The sequence below is a fragment of the Nicotiana sylvestris genome, chromosome 7 (genome assembly GCF_000393655.2).
Source record: "Nicotiana sylvestris chromosome 7, ASM39365v2, whole genome shotgun sequence".
NCBI classification, from domain to species: Eukaryota; Viridiplantae; Streptophyta; class Magnoliopsida; order Solanales; family Solanaceae; genus Nicotiana; species Nicotiana sylvestris.
Genome location: NC_091063.1, coordinates 150,997,349 through 151,017,179, shown reverse-complemented (window position 1 = coordinate 151,017,179; position 19,831 = coordinate 150,997,349).

Below are 19,831 nucleotides of genomic sequence, written 5' to 3'. Positions count from 1 at the left end.
TGATTTTAGCCTTCATGTTTGCGAGGAAGGCATCGCATTCGCGAAGGGCTAGATCTTTGTGCATCACGTTCGCGAGAAGGGGAGCGTATTTGCGTAGAGGAAATTGGTCAGCTGGGTTTGAGGTCGAGTTGTTCATCACGTTTGCGAGAGAGGGAGTGCGTTCGCGAAGAGTTTGTCTGAGGACCATCACATTTGCGATGGGCATGTCGCGTTCGCGTAAGAGGATTTTTGGTCAAAGTCATTTTGTGCTTCGCGAAGAAAAAATTAAGGCATGAGCAGAATGTTTAAATACTCGTCTTGTCCATGATTTTGGGGTTTATTTCTTCCATTCTTGGTCGTTTTTGGAGATTTTTGAAGAGGATTGAAGAGGTATTCAAGGGGAATCACTTGGACGTAAGATTCTTGGATTTAAAACTCAATTCTAATATGAATTCCACCTAAATAATCATGGAAATTAAGCAAAAAATTGAAGAACTAGGGCTTGGAAACATAAACCTTTGATTGAGGATTTGAAGGACCAATTGAGGTCGGATTTCAGAACTTTTGATATATATGAACTCGTGGGGAGATAAGGAGCCTATTGATGTAAAAATTATCGAACTCTGAGACGTGGGCTCGGGGGTCGGGTTTTGGTAATTTTAGGATTTGTGTCGTATATTGATTATTTTTACTTGGGCTTTGTTCCCTTAGCATATTTTGATGTCGTGTTTCTGATTTTAGATAGATTCGACGCGAGTGGAGGCCGATTCGAGGGGAAAAGGCATCGCGAGCTAGATATTTGACCGATTTGAGGTGAGTAATGATTGTAAATGATGTTCTGAGGGTATGAAACCCCGGATTGCACATCGCTGTGCTATATTGAAGTGACACACACACTAGATGACGAGCGTGAGGTCATGCACTATTGGGGATTATGACTTAGTCTGTCTCGAGTGACTATTTTACCACGTATTTGACTGAAATCTATTTGCTATCATCATTATTTGGGTTGAATGCCATATTTGGACTTCGTGCCAGCTATTTGAACTCTTAGGGGACTTTTATTGATATTTCCTCGCTGTTTTGACTTTATACTTGAACGCAATCATGTTATATTTCACTGTTTTCGTACACAGCCATGTTTACTCTATTTTAACACTTAAATGATCTTTCAAATGATATTTTGGGCTGAGAAATCCTGTTTTACTATTGCCCGAGTAGCTTATGAGGATTTTGACTGAGTAAGGCCGAGGGACTACGTTGTGAGAAAACATTTGATATTGATTATGAGGCCGAGGGCCTAAGGTATGTACGCCACGAGGTGGCTTGATTGATATGAGGCCGAGAGCATAGTGATGATGCCACGAGATGACTTGATATTGTTCTTGGCTGAAAGGGGCCTTTCCAGGAGTCTACATATCCCTAGTGAGCGCGGGTACCCATTGTGATGTGAGATATAGCCCAAGAAGCTGGTATTGTTGTGAGATATTGCCCGAGGGACGGATTTGTTGATACTGTGCCTGAGGGGAGTACCTTTATGTGTTTATATTTCTTAATTGCCTATCATTATTTGTTTAACTGTTGAAAGGGTATTTTTTCGAAGTTTAAACTGAACTTACAGATTATTTGTATCTTTACTGATTCACTATTTTTAATGGTTTTACTGCTTTATTATAGCATGTTTTGTGCCTTACGTGATTTTCTGCTTTCAGTCTTTATTTATGATTATTACTCATTGAGTTGGAGTACTCACTTTACTCCCTGCACCCCGTGTGCAGATTCAGGAGTTGCGGATCCTGCCAGTGTGAGTTGAGAGCACCTGACTGGTTTCGGAGTCCACAAGGTAGCTGCTTGGCATCTGCAGTCCCATGTTTCTCCCCCTTATCATTTCTATCTCTTTATCAGACAGTTTGTAATAGTTTATAGATTTCTTAAACTTGTATTAGAACTTGTAGATGCTCATAACTAGTGACACCCCGGTATCGGGCTGTGTTGGGTTGTTCTTCCGCATATTTATACTGTTGACTGCTTAAACCTTGGGTTATTTATCATGATTTATACTTGAATCTTATTATGTAATTGCTTAAAAATTGAAATGGGAAGTGTCGGCTAGCCTTATCTTCAGCCATCACGACCGGGTTTGGGTTTAAGGTCGTGACAAGTTGGTATCAGAGCCTAGGTTACATAGGTCTCACGAGTCATGAGCAGGTTTAGTAGAGTCTCGTGGATCGGTATGGAGACGTCTGAATTTATCCTCGAGAGGCTGCAGAACCTTTAGGAAAAATGTCATATTCTTGAAATTCTTGTCGTGTGAATTTATTGATCCGAGTACTAAACTTCTGTCATTTTATTCTCTCACAGATGGTGAGGACACGCACTACCGGTTAGGATGAACGACCACCAGTACCACCAGCTATGGCCACTAAAGGCCAAGGACGCGGTCGTGGTCGCGGTAGGGGCAGAGGCGTAGCCCGCACAACAGCTAGGGCAGCACTTGGAGATCCACCACCAACCCCAGTTCAGGATCATGTCTCAGTTATGGACGCTCCAGCAGCACAGGCACCAGCTGTGCCCATTATGATTCCGGGTTTTTAGGAGGCCTTGGCTCAGATCTTATCAGTTTGCACTAGCCTAGCTTAGGCAGTTTCAGCCACTACAGCCGCAGCTACTTCTCAGGCCGGGGGAGGCAATCAGACTCCCACTGCTTGCACACCTGAGCAAGTCGTGCAGGGACTTCAGACGCTGGGGGCACATCCAGCCCAACCTGTTTTAGCTGCTCAGGACTATGTAGTTCCTGCCATGCCAGAGGACGAGCAACATAGGTTGGAGAGGTTTGGTAGACTTCAGCCCTCGACCTTCAGTGGTGTAGAGGGCGAGGATGCCAGGGCTTCTTGGATAAGTGTCAGACGATGCTTCTTACATCGGGTATTCTAGAGACCAGCGGGGTTGATTTCACTACTTATTAGTTTTCTAGAGCTTCGTTCACTTGGTGGGAGGCTTTTGAGAGGCGTAGGCATGTTGGTGCAGCACCCCTTACCTGGCAGCAGTTCTCCATTCTCTTTCTGGAGAAGTATGTGCTGTAGTCCCACAGAGAGGATTTGCGTATGGAGTTTGAGTGGTTTCATCAAGGAGAGATGACTGTGACGCAATATGAGATGAGGTTCTCCAAGTTAGCTCGTTGTGCTATTTGCTTGGTTCTAACAGATAGGGAGAGGATTAGGAGGTTTGTTGATGGTCTCACTTATCAGCTTTGTATTCTCATGACCATGGAGAGGGTGATTGGTGCTACCTTTGAGGAGGTTGTAGATATTGCTCGGGAGATTGAGTCTATTCATCAGAAGGAGCGCGAGGAGAGGGAGGCCAAGAGGCCTCGAGGATCTGGTAGTTATAGTGGTACTCATTTGAGAGGTCAGTTTCAGCACGGCAGAGGCCGTCCATTCAGGCATGCTCAGCCAGCTCATCCAAGTTATCTTGGGGAGTCATCGGGTCATGGTTCTGATAGTTCTCATCAGGGCCAGTCATCACTTAGTGCCCTTCCAGCTGAGAGTTCGTCCCGTACTCCATCAGTTCAGGGCTCTTCTATGCCAGGTGTATCCGCTAGTCACTCCAGTGCGAGGGGTTCCCTTCAGTCCCCTTCTCCAACACCTGAGAGTTGTTATGAGTATGGTGAGATGGGTTATATGTAGAGGCAGTTCCCTCGTCATCTTGCAAGTTCATCTCAGTAGAGGGGTCAGCCATCGGCTTCAGCGCTAGTTACTTCACCACCACCCTCCCAGCCAGCTAGGGGTGGAGGTCAGTCAGATAGGGGTCTCCCTAGAGGGGGAGGTTGATCAGGTGGCGGTCAGGCCCGTTTCTATGCACTTCCAGGAAGACCCGATGCTATTGCTTTCGATGCTGTCATTACAGGTATTGTTTCAGTCTTCCACAGAGATGCCTCTGTATTATTTGATCTCGGTTCCACCTTTTCTTATGTATCATCATACTTTGCTCGTTATTTGGGTATGCCCCATGAGTTTCTTGCTTTACCTGTTCATGTATCTTCCCCGGTGAGCAATACTGTTGTTGTAGACCGTGTGTACCGGTCGCGTGTGGTGACTATTGGGGGTCTAAAGACCCGTGTGGATATTTTATTATTGTGTATGGTGGATTTGGATGTTATTTTGGGCATGGATTGACTATCTCCGTGTTGTCATATTCTGGACTGTCATGCTAAGACAGTCGCATTGGCTATACCGGGTGTGCCACGAATTGAGTGGCGAGGTGTGACTGATTATGTTCCCAGTAGAGTGATCTCATTCTTGAAAGCCCAGCGCATGGTTGGGAAGGGTTGTCTTTCGTATCTAGCCTTCGTGAGGGATGCTGGTGTTGAGACTCCCAGTATTGATTCTGTTCTAGTTGTGAGGGATTTTCCCGATGTGTTTCCTGCAGACCTGCCGGGCATGCCACCGGAGAGGGATATTGATTTTGGCATTGACCTGGTGCCGGGAACTCAACCCATTTCTATTCGCCGTATCGTATGGCACGAGCGGAGTTAAAGGAGTTAAAGGAGAAGCTCCAGGAACTCCTTGATAAGGGGTTCATTCGGCCTAGTGTGTCACCTTGGGGTGCGCCGGTTCTATTTGTGAAGAAAAAGGATGGCATTATGAGGATATGCATTGATTATAGGCAATTGAACAAGGTAACAATTAAGAACAAGTATCCTTTCCCTCATATTGATGATTTATTCGACCAGCTTAAGGGAGAGAGAGTGTTATCCAAGATTGATTTCTGTTCGGGTTATCACTAGTTGAAAATCAGGGACTCGGATATTCTTAAGATAGCTTAAAGGACCTGATATGGTCATTATGAGTTCTTGGTGATGTCTTTTGGGCTGACCAATGCCCCAACAACGTTTATGCATTTGATGAACATCGTATTACAGCCTTATCTTGATTCATTTGTCATAGTCTTCATTGATGATATTCTAGTGTTTTCGCGTAGTTAGGAGGAGCACGCAGAGCATTTGAGAGTTGTGTTATAGAGATTGAGGGAGGAGAAGCTTTATGCAAAATTCTCCAAGTGTGAGTTTTGGCTCAGTTTAGTGGCTTTCTTGGGGAACGTGGTGTCCAGCGAGGGTATTTAGGTTGATCTGAAGAAGATAGAGGCAGTTCAGAGTTGGGCCAGACCGTCCTCAGCCATAGAGATTTGCATTTTTCTTGGTTTTGTGGGTTATTATCGCCGTTTTGTTCAGGGATTCTCATCTATCGCATCGCCCTTAACCAAGTTGACTTAGAAGGGTGCTTCATTTGTATGGTTGGACAAGTGTGAGGAGATCTTTCAGAAGCTCAAGACAGCCTTGACCACAACTCCAGTGTTAGTTTTGCCATCAGCTTCAAGTTCATATACCATATATTGTGTTGCTTCGAGAGTTGGTAATGGTTGTGTTTTGATGCAGAAGGGTAGAGTTATTGCTTAAGCTTCCCGTCAGTTGAAGCCCCATGAGAAGAACTACCTCGTTCATGATTTGGAGTTGGCTGCCATAGTTCACGCATTAAAGATTTGGGGCATTACTTGTATGATGTGTCTTGTGAGGTGTTTATAGATCATCGTAGCCTCTGGCACTTGTTGAAACAGAAGGATCTCAATTTGAGGCAACGGAGATGGTTGGAGTTGCTAAAGGATTATGATATCACTATATTGTACCATCTAGAAAAGGCCCATGTGGTGGCCGATGCTTTGAGCTGAAAGGCAGTGTGTATGGGGAGTTTGGAATATATTTCAATTGGGGAGAGACCTCTTGCAGTGTATGTTAAGGCCTTGGCCAATCGGTTCGTGAGGTTAGATATTTTGGAGCCCAGTCGGGTATTATTTTGTGTGGTTTCTCGGTCTTCCTTATATGATCGCATCAGGAGTGCCAGTATGATGATCCGCATTTGCTTGTCCTTAAGGACAGAGTTCAGCACGATGATGCCAGAGATGTGACCATTGGTAATGATGGGGTATTGAGGATGCATGGCAAGATTTGTGTGCCCAATGTTGATGGGCTTCGGGAGTTGATTCTGGAAGAGGCCCATAGCTCGCGATATTCTATTCATCCGGGTGCCGCGAAGATATATCAGGATTTGAGGCAGTACTATTGGTGGAGAAGAATGAAGAAGGATATTGTGGGATTTGTAGCTCAGTGTCTCAATCGTCAGCAGGTGCAATATGAGCATCAAAGACCGGGTGACTTGCTTCAGCAGATGAATATTCCCGAGTGGAAGTGGGAGAGGATCACTATGGACTTTGTAGTTGGACTTCCACGGACTTTGAAGAAGTTCGATGCTATTTGGGTTATTGTGGATCAGCTGACTAAGTACGCACACTTCTTTCCTACGTGTACTACTTATTCTTCAGAGCGGTTGAGAGATATCTATATCCGGGAGATTGTTCGTTTGCATGGTGCCCCAGTTTCATCATTTTAGATAGGGGCACTCAGTTTACAACACAATTTTGGAGGTCTGTGCAGTGAGAGTTAGGTACTCAGGTTGAGTTGAGCCCAACTTTTCACCCTCAGACGGATGGGTAGTCCAAGCGTACTATTCAGATATTGGAGGACATGTTGCGTGCTTGTGTTGTTGATTTCGGAGGGTCATGGGATCAGTTTCTACTGCTTGCAGAGTTTGCTTATAACAACATCTACCAATCGAGTATTCAGATGGCTCCATATGAGGCTTTGTATGAGAGGTGGTGTAGATCTCCAGTTGGTTAGTTCGAGTCGGGTGAGGCTAGGCTATTATGGACAGACTTGGTGTAGGATGGTTTGGAAAAAGTGAAGGTGATTCAGGAGAGGCTTCATACAACGCAGTCGAGACAAAAGAGTTATACTGACATGAAGGTTCGAGATGTGTCCTACATGGTTGGTGAAAAGGTTCTGTTGAAGGTTTCACCCATGAAAGGTGTTATGAGATTTGGGAAGAAAGGGAAATTGAGTCCACGGTTCATTGGGCCTTTTGAGGTGCTTCGGAGGATTGGGGAGGTGGCTTATGAGCTTGCTTTGCCACCCAGCTTGTTGAGTGTGCATCCGGTATTTCATGTTTCTATGCTCCATAAGTATATTGGGGATCCGTCTCATGTTTTGGATTTCAGCATGGTTCAGTTGGAGGATGATTTGACTTATGATGTGAAACCAATAGCTATTTTGGGTCGTCAGGTTCGAAAGTTGAGGTCAAAGGATATAGCTTCAGTGAAAGTGCAGTGGAGAGGTCAGCCCGTGGAGGAGGCTATCCGGGAGACCGAGCGGGAGATGCGGATCAGATATCCTCACCTGTTTGAGGCTTCAGGTATGTTTCTTGACTCGTTCGAGGACGAACGTTTGTTTAAGTTGAGGAGGATGTGACTACCTGGACAATCATCTTATGAGTTACTACTCAGTTTTCCCCATTTCTGCTTCTTATTGCTTTGTCTATTGGTTCTATGAGTGATCGGGTTGGATGGCTCGGGTTTGGAAAGGTTTTGAGAGGGTTTGAGACACTTAGTCTCTTTTGATGAAGCTTAAGTTAGAAAAGTCAACCGGATGTTGGCTTATGTGTTAGAGGGATGAGATGTGAGTTCTGATGGTTCAATTAGCTTCAGGAGGTGATTTGGTACTTAGGAGCGTGATCAGAATGAGTTTTGGAGGTTCGGGGTAGATTTAGGCTTGAATTTGCGAAGTTGATATTTTGCGATTTCCGGTTGGTAGGCGAGATTTTTAGATAGGGGTCAGAATGGAACTTTTGAGAGTTGCAGTAGATCCTTTGTGTCATTTGGGATGTGTGTGCAAAATTTTAGGTCATTCGGAGGTAGTTTGGTTGGGTGTTTGATCAAAAGCGTAATTTAGAAGATTTTGGAATTCTTAGGCTTGAATCCGATACGAATTGGGTGTTTCGATATTGTTTTGGGCATTCCGAAGGTTGGGACAAGTTTGCATGAGGTTATGGGATATTTTGGCATGTTTAGTTGAGGTCCTGGGGGCCTCGAGTGAGTTTTGGGTGGTCAATCGGACCATTTCATGTTGTTTGGATATGCAGAAAAACTGCTGAAGTGTTGTAGAGAATTTGACCTTCGCATTCGCGAGTAGGTCCTCGCGTTCGCGAAGGGTTTGTTCAGAAGGCAGATGATTTTAGCCTTCACGTTCGCAAGGAAGGCTCCGCGTTTGCGAAGGAATGGATATTTGTGCATCGTATTCGCGAGAAGGGGAGCGCGTTCGCGTAGAGGAAATTGGTCAGCTGGGTTTGAGGTCGAGTTGTTCATAGCGTTCGCGAGAGAGGGAGTGCGTTCGCGAAGAGTTAGTCTGAGGAACCATCACGTTCGCGATGGGCATGTCGCATTCGCGTAAGAGGATTTTTGGTCAAAGTCATTTTGTGCTTCGCGAATGCGAAACGTTGACCGCGTTCGCGAAGAAAAAATTAAGGCCTGGGCAGAATGTTTAAATACTCATCTTGTCCACGAATTTGGGGTTTATTTCTTCCATTGTTGGTTGTTTTTGGAGCTTTTTGAAGAGGATTGAAGAGGGATTCAATGGAAATCACTTGTAGGTAAGATTCTTGGACTTAAAACTCGATTCTAATATGAATTCCACCTAAATAATCATGGAAATTAAGCCAAAAATTGAAGAACTAGGGCTTAGAAACTTAGACCTTTGATTGAGGATTTGAAGGACCAATTGAGGTCAGATTTCAGAACTTTTTATATGTATGAACTCGTGAGGAGATAAGAAACCTATTGATGTAAAAATTATCGAATTCCGAGACGTGGGCCCGGGGATCGGGTTTTTGTAATTTCGGGATTTGTGTCGTATATTGATTATTTTCACTTGGGCTTCGTTCCCTTAGCATATTTTGATGTTTTGTTTCTGATTTTGGATAGATTCGACGCGAGTGGCGACCGATTCGACGGGCAAAGGCATCGCGAGCTAGAGATTTGGCCGGTTTGAGGTGAGTAATGATTGTAATGATGTTCTGACGGTATGAAACCCGAGATTGCACATCGTTGTGCTATATTGAAGTGACGCACACGCTAGATGACAAGTGTGGGATCATGCACTATTGGGGATTGTGACTTAGTCCATACCGAGTGACTATTTTACTTCATATTTGACTGAAATCTATTTTCTATCATCATTATTTGGGCTGGATGCCATATTTGGGCTTCGTGCCAACTATTTGAACCCTTAGGGGACTTTTATTGATATTTCTCCACTGTTTTGACTTTATACTTGAACTCAGTCATGTTATATTTCACTATTTTCGTACTCAACCATGTTTACTCTGTTTTAACACTTAAATGATCTTTCAAATGATATTTTGGGCTGAGAAATCCTGTTTTACTATTACCCGAGTGGCTTGTGAGGATTTTGACTGAGTAAGGCCGAGGGCCTACGTATGAGGAAACATTTGATATTGATTATGAGGCCGAGGGCCCGAGGTATGTACGCCACGAGGTGACTTGATTGATATGAGGCCGAGAGCCTAGTGATGATGCCACGAGATGACTTGATATTGCGCTTGGGCCGAAAGGGGCCCCTCCAGGAGTCTGCACAACCCCAGTGAGTGCGGGTACCCATTGTAATGTGAGATATAGCCCGAGGGGCTGGTATTGTTGTGAGATATTTCCCGAAGGGTGGATTTGTTGATACTGTGCCCGAGGGGCGGACCTGTATGTGTTTATCTTTCTTAATTGCCTCTCATTATCTGTTTAATTGTTGAAAGGGTATTTTTTTGAAGTTTAAACTGAACTTAAAGGATTATTCGTATCTTTACTGATTCACTATTTTTATAGGTTTTGCTGCTTCATTATAGCATGTTTTGTGCCTTACGTGATTTCCTGCTTTCAGTCTTCATTTATGATTATTACTCACTGAGTTGGAGTACTCACTTTACTCCCTGCACCCTGTGTGCAGATTCAGGCATTGCGGATCCTGCGAGTGCGAGTTGATAGCTCCCGGCAGATTTCGGAGTCCACGAGGTAGTTGCTTTGCGTCCTCAATCCCGTGTTTCTCTCTCTTATCATTTCTATCTCTTTATCAGACAAATTGTAATAGTTTATAGATTTCTCAAACTTGTATTAGAACTTGTAGATGCTCATGACTAGTGATACCCCGGTATCGGGTTGTGTTTGCTCTTCTGCATATTTATACTGTTGATTGCTTAAACCTTAGGTTATTTATCATGCTTTAAACTTGAATCTTATTGTTTAATTGCTTAAAATCGAAACAGGAAGTGTCAGCTGGCCTTGTCTTCACGAGAGGCGCCATCACGACCGAGTTTGGGTTTAGGGTCATGACACGCAGGTGCCTCTATCACCCCACCGATATCCCTCACTAGTGCCCAGCCGCAGGCAGATACCAACAGCACCACACGCGCAGACCGTGATGCCAAAGACAATGTTGCTGACAACAGACCTGTTTCTGCCTTGTAGAAAACTAAGTCCTTTTCATTGTAAATATAAAGTAGTTTTATTTCATGTACTTCCATTATGTTTCTCTAGATTAATCAAGTCTAGTCTTGTAGCTTTGGTTTATATTTTTAAGCATTATTAGGGGGGATCAAGCATTCAAAACTTTCTAGCAAGCAAACAATTCTCTGTACTAGTGTCTCTCCCCTCGACACTGCGTTGCCTTTCTGTAATAGCTTTCATTAATGCAATCAAGCTTTCTTTCATTCTCAATTCTCATTTATGTTCTCTCAATTGCTCTTGACATTGATTTTTCTGTACGACACTGACAATCTCATCTAGCATACGGAGGGGACCTCAATTGGCAGACAGTAACTGCACTGACATCAGTTGCTTAGCCTTACGTCGCCCTTCCAAGGAATCTCAGGAAGACGCCATGTAACAAAATGTATGGATTTTTGCATTTTTTTAGTATCCATATTGCTGATTGCAAATGCAAGAATATAAGACAATTCGAAAAAAATATTCTATCGACATGCTCGAGTTGAATATGTTTCATAAATCATATAGTATAAAATTTGTATCCATTGATCAAGATACTGTATCAATTAGTTGATGCAATCTTCTATATAATCTTACAATTAGAGAAGAGTCTAAGATATTTTATCATGAGATGCCAAATACACCACATTCATAACTCATATCATGTGTCATAGCGCGGGCTCAAGTCAAGTTTTCATATTTCCAAAAGTGACCTTTGCAGAAAGATGTAAGCAAATTTGCAAGTATATGAAAACATCAATTGCGCTAATATATTTCCCTCTTAATATTGTATTTGAGAAGATAAAGTTTAAAAAAACAGTAAAAAGAACAAAGGAAGATCTCAAATCTTTTACATTAAAGTTCTAGAATACTACAAAGTATCAAAGAAAGCTGAAGATGTACTTCATATGAAGTGGAATTTATTTGGTTCCTATTTTAGAAAGGAGCAGTCTGCATCTGTAACACCCCAAACTATAAACAGAGTCCCACATTGGCAAAATACAAGAGTGGTATCAGAGCCCTCTTGTATTTTGGCGATGTGGGACTTTGTTTAAAGTATTGGGTGTTACATACACCCCCTCTTGTGGACTCAGCGTCGTCCCTGAGGTTTGCCCCACCGCATGGGATTCGCCTACACTTAGCACTAAGGTTTGCCCCTCCTAACCGAAATTCGTCTAAACTCAGTTGAACTCTGACCCAACATCGGCAAAGCTGACAAAGAGTGGCTCTGATACTTATATGTGAGAAGATAAAGAAAAGGCAAACAAAGAAAAATAAAAAGAAAAAAACCGAAGATCTCAAATTTGTAGCATTAAAGTATTAGTACTAGAAAGTAGAAAGTATCAAAAAAATTGAAGCTCGAATTGGAAAATGTACTTTATAAGATAAGACATTTGTTTTTGTTCCTATTTGAGAAAAGAGTTCGTGTTAGTATACACATCTAGGAGGATTACAACAACAATAACAACAACCCAATGAGATCCCACAAATAGGTTCTGGGGAGGGTAATGTATACGTAAACCTCATCCCTACCCTAGAGAGCAGAGAGGATTAATGCTTCAAATATTAGAGTACTTGCACTTTTTAAACTGGAAGGATGAAAAATGAGTGGGAGTTACAAAATAATAGTTAAAGCCAAATGTATATATAAAAGGCTAAAAATGATGAGTTAAATTTATTTAGCTAACTCAATTAAAAAAATAACTATTACAAATTTATATGAAGAATAGTAAATTGATAATTGCCTGCTTATTTATAAAAATATTTGTTTAGGTTGTACAATAAAAATTAAAGCATACAAAAATAAAACGCACATAAGTGAACATGAAAATGTGACGTTGAGCCTGAAAGTTTTAAGTTTTGGAATTTGTCTCATTCATAAACATTATATTATATGTTAGAAAAGAAAAATAGAACACTAACATTATTCAGAATTGAGAATTGAGGCAAACAAAATAAAGTGAGAATTCAAATTATTCACAAAAGAAAATACTGTTTAACGTGAAAATGGTAATAACAATTAAATTTGTAAATGAGACTCTAAAAATACGTGATCTATTCCCGAGCTAGTTGTTAAAGCAGTTAATGCTAATAACGCGAAGTGTAATGGTAATGCGAGCTAATACGAGGCAGTAATCAAACCAAAGGGGCCTGTTTCCCGAGTGTAGAAGTGGTCAATGAGACCTTCGAGGTCGACGTTGATATCGATCTCGGACTATCGGGGACAGTTGGGGATGGGATAATAGTTAAAGATGAAATTAGATAGTGCTCTTTTCGGCTAATATTAGGCTATAGAATGAAGAATAAGTTAATAAGCAATGAATACAGGGGCGGCCTCGGGCCAATACCAAGTGATAAGAAGAATGGTTGGAGACAAATAACTTTGAGCCAATGGGAATAAGCAATTTTTAGAGAAGAGAGGGAGAGAAGATATTATTGCACTTGAATAGGATAGTTGGAGCTCTGCCTTACAAGGTGTTGGTGACCCCTTTTTTATAGAAAGGGGACGCCCAAACTTAGTACAAAAATACTTAACAGGACAAAAAAGAATGAGATGTGACAGCTCGTTAGTTTTACATCGTAAGAGGTCTAGCGTCGAGCCGCTTAGATAGATTTGATCGACCCCAGGTGCATTCCTCGAAGAATTCCTGTGCTCGTCGGGGTCTCAGCCAATGTTTATTCTTGGCAGGGCATCGACATGTTTCGAGGGAAGCGACCGAACTGAGATCCCCTATTTCCGGGGTCACTCTCCGAAGCATTATGTCAGGGGGAAATCGGTTCCCCGGTTTTCACCGCAAACAGATAGTCTCCGCATTTCTTGGAGGGAAGTGATAAGAAACGGTATAGAAATATCATTCCCTAATCTCCTGTAGCGACATTATGCCGATGGTGCAACCCTCTTCTGACAGGTATCGAGGTACTCTGCCTTTTCTCTTCTTCGGGATTTTAGAAATGTCACGAGCCTTGGAGTCATATTGTTACTATCAATTCATCTTCTAGGATCGCATTGATTGTGCCTGCCGTTACATTTTCCGAGGGCGGTAATGGCGTCGTCGGTTGCTCTGCCCTCCCTATAAATGGGGTTCGTCGCGGCTGGCTCTTCTACCCAAACTTTCTTTGATACCTATCTCTCCTTCATTTTCTGCCATCTTGAAGTTCCGCTATTTTGTCGTGTTCGAGGCCCCATGCTTCAAGAATTTATGCCATATGTGCCTTGACTCCTTTCTTGATCTCTTTTTGGTTGGGCGGAGTTGTGCCGTCGTGATGTTGTTGTCGTTGTTATTGTTGTTGTTGTTGTTGCTGTTGTTGTTGTTGCTGCAATTGTTGCCAACTCGAGGCGATGAGGCAGAGGGCCGATTTCTTCTGACCCTGGGGGGTATTTTTCGGACTATACACTGCTGCTCAGGAGGGGGCTCGAATTATACACCTCTGCTCACCCTCCTCCCTTGGCTTGGCGCATTACACCCCTTTTGGATTCTTGGGGGGTGCGGCAGCAGTTCCCGCTGGCTGTTGCCTCCCGGGCCGAGGCAACGTCTCGAAGTGGCTTGGTGGGATTAGTTTTGGCGGGCTTCACGACAACCAGATTTTTCACCCAGCCACTTCTTGTCTCCTTCCCTCACCTCTCTTCCTTTTGAAGATTCCATTCTAAGGAAACGAGGTGAGGTCTCCGGTGGCCTCGGATATGGAAGATATTGTCTTTGAGGTCATATGCCCGAGGATATGACGACAGAGATATCACACAAAAAGTAGGCTAGACCCTTAGGCTTTTGCTGTCTGCATATCTTTGGATTTCTTTTTTTGCGTGATGATCCCCTTTGCGGGCTTTTGTAATCATATGTAAGGACCCCTCGAGGGCCGTTGTTTATGGATTTCTTATGAATATGAACAAACCTTTTCAGACTTCTGCTTTCCTTACTTTGTTTTGTTTCTGTATGCCCTCATGCTTTTTTAGGCTATTTGAATGCCTTCTTTTATTTGCTGACCACCGACATCTGACTTGAGTGCGAGCATTCGTTTCGATAGGTCCAGGCTATCGGGGCCCCAGAATTGTTTGGAGATTATGCATAGAATTTTGGGGCCTTCAGGGACGTTATTTCGGATGAAGGTCATCTTCGGGTACCCGGGGGTCCCTGTTGATCTCGATGTAGATAACTGATAAGTAGGATTTTAACATGTTTTATACCTATACCTGCCTGCGCTTTGAGTGTAATTTGCTACAAAATAGTCCCAAAATGCTTATAGATTGCGCTTGATTGCAGGTTTGAGCTATAAAGTGACAAATCGTCAAAGATCGGCTCAAATCGGGGTGAAACCTGGTCAAGTGTCAAAGATCATTAAAGTAAGGACATTCAGAACTTGGTGCAGACCACACCATCATGTCATGCAGCCGTACCATAGGAGTTCAGAGACTGTGAAACTACAAGTCAAGCTCATGCGGTCGCGTCCCACTTCATGCGGCCCACGTCTCACTCATGCGGTCACACAATCTTGCTATGCGGTCACGTCCAAGAAGTTCAGAGAGTGTCATATTCCAGAAGTAAACCACGCGGTCGCGTCCGACTTCATGCAGCCTGCATCCCTCTCTATGCGGCCGCACTCTATGGTCATGCGGCCCGCATCAGTGAAGTTCAGAAAAGCTGCCAAAACCATTCATGTGGCCGCACAACAACTTTGTGCGGTCCGCGCTAGTTTTCATGCGGCCGCATTCCAACTTTGTGCGGTCCGCATCACCATCTTCAGAGAGCAAGATTCAGAGGTCAAGCAACCCAGTGCGGCCGCGTGCCATATTTGTGTGGTCCGCACTACCCCCGCAGGGGTAGTTTTGTCTAGTTTTTCCAGCCCACTATAAATAGAATATTTTACCATTTTTAGGTTAAGTTGGGTACATCTGATAGCAGCTGCACTCGTGAGACTTATGTTTTGGCCTATCTTGGGCATTTTTAGCTTAGTTTCATCATAAATTATTGTAGTTTAACATTAGCAATTAACTAATATGGTTGTTTAATCTTCTATTTCTTCATTTTCTTCTTTAGCTATGTCTAGCTAAACCCATTAGCTAGGGTTGTGGCTCAACCCTAGTGTGGGTAATTAATGGGTGTAGCTTCTTAATGATAGATTGATATTGGGTGTTTGTTATTTGGGTTAATTTTATGGTTTAATTAAGGATTGTTGGTTGCAAACATTGATTCTAGCTTAGTGGGTCTTGACTCTTCTTGAGAAAGAGAGTCTATGACCCCAAAATTGACCCAACAAGGAATTGGGGTGGACCCATGAGAAATGGTAGTTCTAATTAACGGGTTAAACCTCGAGAGAGTAATTACCCTACTTGAACCCTAGTTGCTTGGTCTAATTGGCCTACCCAATTGGTCTCGAGAGAGTCAATTGGGCAAAATCGCTCTCTCTACCGAGAGGTGTGAGAGTGGGTATAATTGTGCAACAGTTATAACATTGATCTCAAATATGTCAATCTATTATTAGTAGTCTCTACCCGTTAGTTAACCACCTAGGTGATGCCACGACCCTAGTGCCTTTTTCTATATTAATCACAATTTAGAACATCTCCCTTTAGCATAAGTTAGCTTAAACTTATAGTTGATACAATTAGGAATCGACCCAAAAAATGATAGAAGTACAATTAGGAGCAAACATGCATTCCTAGTCTGAACAAAATACGCAACTCCATTCCAAGCTCCCTGTGGAAATTGACCCTGATACCACTATTCGGGTAAAAGTCTTAGCGCCCGCTCTTCCTACCGTTGCGTAAGGTTGAGTTTGCCACGAGCAACTTTTTGGCACCGTTGCCGGGGAGCTTACGGTTTTGACTATTTGTGTAGTTAGTTTTGTGTTTTGCTTCTCTTTCCTTCTTGTTTACTAATTTTGTTTGTGTCGATCAATCAGGTACAATGGCTCTTAATGCAAATGACCCTCTCGGCAATGTGATAGCGGGGGAGGAGGTAGATGATCTAGAACAAGATGAGGTCTTGCCTCAAGTTCCACGGAGGGGCCAACATGTCAATATAAATGCAAATGAGAACAACAATATTCCAAACCCTCCTCCGGCACCACCGAGAGTGGCTCCCAGAGTTGTACCAAATCAAGGATACGCCAGCGCTATTGTTCCTCCCCGAATCCGGGCGAGGAACTTTCAAATCACAAATGTTATGCTGACCTTGCTCGAGCAGAGAGGTTATTTCACGGGTGCCTCTGATCAAAATGCCTACAAGCACTTGAAGGGGTTCGTGGATACATGTTGGGGTAGCAAGCAGACAAACGTGTCCGAGGATGTGTTGAGATTGAGGCTTTTCCCGTTTTCTCTTCGGGGTAAAGCATTGGATTGGTTAGAAAGGCTCCCCAATCATTCTATTACAACATGGGATGAATTGGCGGACAAATTTATTGCCAAGTTCTTCTCTCCAAGTCATATGGCAGCTCTTCGGGATGAAATTCTAGCTTTCAAGCAAGAGCCAACAGAACCTTTGCATGAGATATGGGAAAGATATAGAACAATGGTGAAAGAGTGACCTAATAACGATATGACCGAGGTAATGATTTAACAAACCTTTTATCGGGGCATCAATGTCACGACCCAAACTGGAGGGCCATGACTAGCACCCGACCATACTTGCCGAGAACCAACGTATATTTTATCTAACCTTCTTTATTATCTTTTACGACTGACGAGATCAATATAAATGGTAGACCTAGATCATGGACAACCAGCAATAAAATATGACGGCATGAACATACATAGCAGGGGATGACCAGACAATCAAGAAACTACATATAAGGTATGAGCTACCACGCTACTATGAAAGACTATACAACAAAAACTAGCCGACAAGGCATACCAAACTATACATGAGCCGACACCTGTCTATGAGCCTCTAAAAGAACATAAGTGTTGCAACATAGCCGGAACAGGGCCCCGACATACCCATAATGTCTATAACAAAAATTGCATACCAAGACCAAGGCAAGTCCGGAGAAGGGATCTCGCCAATCACCGCTGAACTGGACAGTCTACTGTGGTGGGGGAGCTGCACCTGCCTGTCTATCAGGACCTGCAGCACGACATGCAGCGTCCACAAATAAAAGGACGTCAGTACGAATAAAGTACTGAGTATGTAAGGCAAGGAACCATAAATACGATCAGTAATGTAAGCAAGGATAGAGAATATACAACCTGTAACATCTTAGTACCTCTGAGGGCTACTTACATGAAATGCATGATACATATGTATAAATACATAAACCTTTAAAGCATTCGCCTCTGTGGGCATCATCATCATCATATCGTACCCGGCCATAATAGGCTCGGTAGAATCGTACCCGGCCACGTGGAGCTCGGTAAAACCCAACTGATCAGTGGTTGCACAATAGGTGCCGTACCCGGCCAACTATAGCGTGGCTCGGTAGAGTAAAATAGATACATATATATAATGCATGCTCGACTCATGGAATCACATTCTAAACCTTTCGGAGTGACGTAAGGTCGGTATCCTCTGTACACGTTATTAGGACTAACTCTTCACTATGAACCTTATAAGAATCAGGAAGTACCAACAACATTGATAACATAAGAATAAGAGAAGCAACATTAACATCAATCGTTCCATAAGAGGGAAAACAATGTAAGTACTGCTAGCTTCTAAGAGTAGAGTATCTTTGGAAGCTCGTTCATTACATTATGTACAATTGGAGTCGTGCAAAAGAAGGAAAGGGATAGCCTCACATACCTTGTATATACTGCCCCAATCTCAAGCTATGCAATTGTCAAAACTCCTTAGTCTACAATAAGAGAAACGATACTATCGTTATCATTTAAGCGTCATAACTATTATGTATCGACCACAACCTATTTTACGATGAAACGGACAGCACCTCCCCTATATATATGACTTCACACCATTCAAAACAATCACCAAACATATTGAGCCTCCCAAAATAGTCCACACACAGCCTAATCACTCCATACATACGACGACCACCGTAGTCGTGTCAAACAACCTGGAAATGTTACGAATAACTATCAGCCCATAACCCTACATATATATGGTGTTTCTCCACACCCTTCCTCCTCCAAAACTCCACAAGATAGTAGTAAAATACGCAGCCCAACAACAACGCAAAACAGTCCACAAAACAATAACATTACTACCAAGCCTTTCGATATATATTTCACAAGTTCTAGCTTCAATGGCTTAGCCGCAACTTGGATAATCTTAAATACATATAGAGTAAGAGGTTCCTTACCTTTATACAGAAAGAAAAACTCCAATTTGACCTTAAATTTCCATGAAATATCCCTCCAATGCTGCCACAACAACAAAAAGCGAAACTAGCGATCAATTAGTGTTTTTCGGCACTAGAATCACTTTAGAAGGCTTGAAATCACCTAGGATTGATATTAAGAACATGAGGGAGTATTTACAGAACATAAACCCTTTAAACAACCTCCCACACGAGCTGGAATGACACAAAAATGAGCAACAACAAGAAGAACAAGAGACTTACTAGCGCCACGGAATTCCCGACACTTGATTTGTGTTGTTTTCCCTTATTTTGGGTCTTGAATCTTAAGAAAACCTTGAGTGGATGTTCCTAGGGTTCTAAGGTTTGAAAATAGTGAGAATAAATGACTTAAAACGGGTTGTAGGCATCCTATATAGGTCCAAATATCTTAAACCGCCTTAGTGGGCCCCATAGAGAGGTGCTTGGCGCAGTCTCGCGAAAACGCGAATATCTCTCTACTCCGAGATCGTATCGATGAACGGTTTAATGCGTTGGAAACTAGACTCATAGATCTTTAATTTGGTGGGTAGATCACCCCGTAATTCCTTGTAAATTATGAGAAAAGATTAGAAACATTTGACCTAATGTTTAAGTAAAATTATGAACCTAAGTTGCGACAACTTTTGTCGACTTTTGTTTCATAACTCGTTTGACTTCAAGACTTATGATACGGATATTATATGATTAAAATACCTTAATACATGACCTCTTGAGTGTATTAAGCACCGCTAGATTTACCTGAAAATACGAGTTACAACATCCTTGATTCATTTAACTTCTAATACTTGTTAATCACCCTTATACACTCTTGTATCACTTAAGACCAATAGGATTGACTTCTTATCATCTCAAAGATAATTCCTTCTTGGATTTATGTTAACTAATATATGACATGAACTAACACATGTGGATATGGGTTGTAACACCCTCCCCTCCTTAGGAACATTCATCCTCGAATGTAAGGGTTCATGGGGAGTTTAAATCATCGTGGATTCCAATGGAAATTTCCGATCAATTTTCCCCTATAAAATGGTCACTAGCAAAACTTGAAAGCAATTAAGCCCAACATATGGCTTCACAAGGCTACACAAAGCATTATGCGTATTTACATTATCTACATATCACC